The following is a 5,209-nucleotide window of genomic DNA, read 5'->3' as shown; positions in this document are numbered from 1 at the left end:
ATGCTCGGCTTACGCATTTTTTAATGCGCCAGTATGAAGAAATTTGTGCATACTGGCGTATTAAAAAATGCGTAAGCCGAGCATGTTTACAGAACTCAGTAACTATGAAAAAAAAAGTTCATAAGATTTTAGTGTGCGGGTGGTGGGCGCGAAGACGAATAACGTTTACGGCATGGATCGAAACCCTTCTCACTGAGCTCGTCTAATTTCAGTTCAGTAGACCCGAAGAATAATATTAAAAGCAACTTTACAATACAGTAAAACGGGAAGGGGGCAAGTTGAAACCCGGCGCCAGTCCCACGCCAGGTCTGTGACGACAGGTGGTAAGAAGAGACCCAACAGGAAAACTGGACCTGTAGAAAAATCGAATCGAAGAGCGGAAGGGGAGCTTGAAACAGAAGAACGAGGAGGAGGCGAGCAGAAGAGGAAATGGGGAAAACGAAAAAGGGACGGAGAAATACTGTGCGGGGAGAGAAGGGGAGAGCAAGCGTGAGAGAGGTACAGCGAGAGAGACAGGCCGAAGTTGAGCGACCTCTCCGAAAGCCTCTTACACTATTTTAATGCTGCTCTCCGGTATTTTTTATGTAACGCGAGCTGAGCTGCCGCGCAGTTTTATGTGCGCCGTAAAAACGCCAAAGTGTATCATTTCCATGTTGCACTTACTGTGCGTGTGCGCCTACGAATTCCTCCACAAGGGGGCTTTGTTAAGTCGTTTTAGAAAAATAAAAATAAAACACCCAGTTAAGAATGTCCAGCTGGCAGACGCAGGCCGCGCCGACTTCGATCCCACCGCAAAGGTAGAGTGCTTCCCAATATGAGGGAGAGGTGCCCATGAAGAATCGGATTCATTTAAGTTTGGGGTTTGAGTGCCGCGCGAGAATAGACCACACTCCTCTCACGGAAAAGTAGTGATTCGGATAAACTTTTTCAACTTTATGGGGCGCTTTTCGCATGCGGCTGCCACAAAGGCAGCCATGAGTACTGAACCTAACGAGCAGAAAGAGAAGAAACAGCCGAGAGTTTTCCTCATGAGAAAGGAAGACGGACGGGCCGTAAGATAGAGAGAAATGAATAGAGAATAAATTGGGGACAAACTTCAAGCAGGAGGTGGTTATTCTCAAACAGGAAACAACGTAGTAGTACAGTGTGAATTTGTCGCGCAGAAAAGGGTATCCTACTGCTACGTACCGGGTGATTCAGAGGCAGGCGGGCTTGCCTACTCAAGGGGCTGTAGCGCCTAACGGGTAGAGCGGGTAGGCAAACCCGCTTGCACCTGAGTCTTCTCTGAACCACCCGGTACGGCTGGCTATGGAGTTATTTTGTCGTTATTTGTCATGCTGCACCTCATAAACAGGTTAAAAACGTTACAATGCCTCTGAGCTCGGGAATCACAAGACCAGTTATCGCAAAATTAGCAAAAGTTTCGCAACGGTTTTTAGTGTGAAATGCTAAAGCATTATGTTGTAATTTTAAAGCCATACTTTGCAATTGGATTGCCCAGCTTTGCATATGCAGAGTCAAGTCTAAGTACAGGAACGCAAGTGTGTGGATGTCGTCTATACGTGACATACCATTGCATCACTCTGCCCTCAGGGGCTAAGTGCTCTGCTAATCTGGCAAAAAGTTCACTTAGCTCTAACTGCGAAACTTTCTTGTTCAGCAGTTCTAACAAAATAGTTCGAACTGGCGAACGATTTGCTATGCAGTTTAAACTGGCAAACTACTACGCACAAAGACTAGCATAGTGTATGGTAGGCCTATACCTTTTTCACGCGGCAACGAATGTGCTGAATGTTCAACCAATTTGACACGAGTCAAAGTCGTTTAAAAGTGACGTCAAAGTATTATTTGAATAACATTGTACCTTGTTAAATAATTTAACTTACAGGGAAAGTCGCGCTCTCGTCGAACACCGACGAACACATCCCCCAAAGGCCTGCCAAATCATTTTCGTTATTTACACGTGGCGAAGGAATTAATTAATCCCGCTACTTCTCTCTCTATCTCTGTATATCGTTCTCCGGTGTTTGCGAACGCCCGTCTCACTCGCACAACTTCTTCCCTCAAAGGATTCGTAATTGGAATAATAAGGCCTGAACGAAGCCGTATCCATTCCGCACCCCGCCCGGCCGCCGAGCAGCGTCGGCCTCGAGCGCGGCAAAAGCGCCTCCGGTAGAAGGGTAGGCAACCCGGTGGTCAGGGCTGACGTATGGTTGCCTACCAACAGGCTGCACCACTCATGCTGCCTGCTGCTTGGCCAGCAACTACGGCAGAAAAATGATTTAAAGCATAATGTTAAACGCTGTGCCTAATTAATTGCGTAGTTTAAACTGAAGTATAGCATTCATTCACGGAAACCGTTCTGACAAACCGACTATTATTTTTGACGCAGGAATAGTTTTCACGTTTACAACCGCCCTTTACTATCGTGTACGTATCCCCCCCCCTCTCTCTCTCTTTGTCTGTCTTCCTCTCTCTTCCTACCATGGCTTCGGCTTCTCCTTAATTTTACCTCCATCTTCCTCGCCGCGTTCAATCACCCGTAAAATTGCGCACTTTCGTAGCGGCGCTGCTCCTGTAAATGCATCACCGCGAAAGACGTGTCGTTTTTTCCGTGTTCCCACACTCTCACAAATATTTTCAAAAAAAGAAAGAGAAACGCCAATTTGCGATGAGGTAACAATAATTATCTAAGTCCTTACCTCCGATCCTCTTGCTGCAAAGTCTCCGAATGGGACAGAGACAGCCCTCTACCCTGCAAACAAAAAGGAAACAGGTCGTCTGTACGAAGAAATAATAAAAAGACGAGCAAGAGCTGTTGGTCGGTGAAAGGAAGATGTGTCGCGAGATAGCTTTCCTGGAATCCTAACACACACGTCAACTAAACAAAACACACAGACACACACAAACGGTGCGCACACACGAAACGACACTTTAAATGTTTTGAAACGACATGCTAAGCGGTGTGTGGCCAACAGTTCAAACTCCTAGAGGAGTGACCCGGAGGCCACTGGACTAGGCGAGACGCCACGCCGAGCCCGAGTGGAAAACGAACGACTCTGTGATGGATAACTGGAAAGCTCTTCGTGAAAAATCGCGTTGTTGGTCAAGAAACATGGGGAGGATCGTCGGTACTACATCGTGTCGGCCATTGCTGGTGGTTGTGGGGGGAGAGGGGGGGGGTCTCTGTACATGCTCAACACACCTCAGCGAGCAACACAATTTCTCTCCTCTCTGGAAAACGAAACCCACACCGTCGATCAATACATACGATGACAACCCACAACCCAATATGGATGATTTTGTTGACGATGCTTTAAAATTCTTCCTGTTCTTGTTGTATTAGAAAAAATTGATACACGGAGGATGAAGTCGGTGGGGTGAACGCAAATAGGAGAGCCTTGGAAGAAGCAAAGGCTTCTGCAAGACACGGTGGAAATCTCCCGCGCTGATCAGCAAATGTCATGTGATCGCAACTCGAGAACGCCATTCGCCAGAAAATATCAACTGGGACCTTGGAATATAAATCCATCTGTCTTCAGTGTCTACGGTATAAGGCAGGAGACTTCCAGCTGCCTCAGCTCAGGAAAAATATTTTCAAAAGAGAATATTAAAATGATCTCAATGCAAACTGCAAACTAACGAGACGATAAACAGAAACCCATCGAACGAATAAACAATAACTACAAGCATCGAGAAAAAGTGAGTCAGGGAGAAAAATTAAAGGCAAGACCATGAACACAAACGGCTGACGAGCGAATGTAAAAGGGAAGAGAAAATAATAAAAGGACAAGTCGTAATGTATGAATAAATAAAGCAAGATAACGCTCATTACTTTCAATACACTGACTCTAAAATTGCGTGAGATAAGACTCGGGGAAGTCGGGACAGAGAGAGAAGGAAAGGAAAAAGGAGAGAGCAATAATGAGGTTACAAAGGGAGCTGCGAAAGACAAAGGACTCAAAGAGAAACTTGATAGACGTTTAAAGACGTACGTGGTATGCAAAAGTTGGGAAAGGGGGCAAGGGGAGGGGGAGATAGAGGTGATGGGGTGGGGACAGGGGAGAAAGAGAGATGAGAAGGGAGAAAGAGAATGATTTATTGTAAGTTAGTTAAACTCCATTGTGAGGTTCTCATACAATCATGAATCGTCAGGGAATGGAGCCCTCTTCCTCTGCCTCTCTTCTTTCTATGTCTCCTGGTCTCTCTGTCCCTCTCTATCCCTTTCTCTATGTCTCTCTTTCTGTGTCTGATTCTCTCAGTTCATCTCTCTTTCTCTCCCTTTCTGACAGCAGAGCATTGACCTGGCTTCCCAAGAAGAGAAACAAGAAAAGTAACAAAGAAACAGATGGATCACAGAGTTTAAATTAATTGACAACGGAGGGCAAACGAATAATGAGGAGGCAGTCGAATATAGTTCAACACGTCGAGAACACAAACACAAAAAGGAAATAAAATAAAAATATTTTTTTAAGTAACCAAACAGTGTGACTCCGTATTGATCTGATGAGATCGAAGAAGAGGAAGGAGACAACTGAGCGCGAGCGCGCGCGGTGCGGTCATGTAAGGAGAGAAAGGGATGCAGAACAGTCAGACACAATAACATGCTATACGGCCAAGGATACGGCGGCCCTCCAGCAAACGGCATGAATACAGAGCAGCAGGCTGATTGCTAAGACGTTTAAACGACTAGTTTCTCGGGCCTAGTCAGTGCCATTAACATTAATGCATTTGCTTTGTCATTGCTCAAGTACACAGTGAAAATAAAATAAAAACTGTCGATAAGGGATGACTGGCACCTTCATTCCCTGCGCAGCCGTGATTGGCACTGTTTTGTTTCATTTGTTTGCTGACACACACTACACACACGAAGAAGAGGTCGGGGTGAGAGGGAGACGGAAAGAGAGAGGGGGGGGGGGAGGTGAGAAAGGAGTACTTATGCTCATGCTGGAGGTGCCTCTAGGAAGGGGGCCTCGGATACATGGGAGCCGTCCTGAACCGGTAGCCCTGCACGTGAGTGTGTGTGTGTGTGTGTGTGCGTGCGTGCGTGCGTGTGGGGAGAGAGAGAGAGAGGGGGGGGGGCGCGTTACACGCGTTCCTTTGATTCATGGCGTGTGCGTGGCGCCCGAATCGTTGAGGCGTTTCAATTAACGTGACGTGCCGTCCGGTTCGGTTCGGCCCTCGCCACGCCGTGCCCCACCACGCCCCG

At 46.8% G+C, this 5,209-nt stretch overlaps 1 long non-coding RNA gene across 1 annotated transcript in view; it reads right to left on the bottom strand.

The window, feature by feature from the left end:
* The window catches only part of LOC113207986 (uncharacterized), a 74,083-nt gene that overhangs the window by 16,565 nt on the left and 52,309 nt on the right, over positions 1 to 5,209 (bottom strand). Inside the window, exon 2 of the long non-coding RNA XR_008011712.1 lies at positions 2,703 to 2,755. This is a non-coding gene — a long non-coding RNA (uncharacterized LOC113207986). The remainder of the gene's footprint in view (positions 1 to 2,702; positions 2,756 to 5,209) is intronic.

The sequence above is a fragment of the Frankliniella occidentalis genome, unplaced genomic scaffold (genome assembly GCF_000697945.3).
Source record: "Frankliniella occidentalis isolate FOCC.00 unplaced genomic scaffold, Focc_3.1 Scaffold198, whole genome shotgun sequence".
NCBI classification, from domain to species: domain Eukaryota; kingdom Metazoa; phylum Arthropoda; class Insecta; order Thysanoptera; family Thripidae; genus Frankliniella; species Frankliniella occidentalis.
This window is presented reverse-complemented; position numbering and strand designations above follow the sequence as displayed.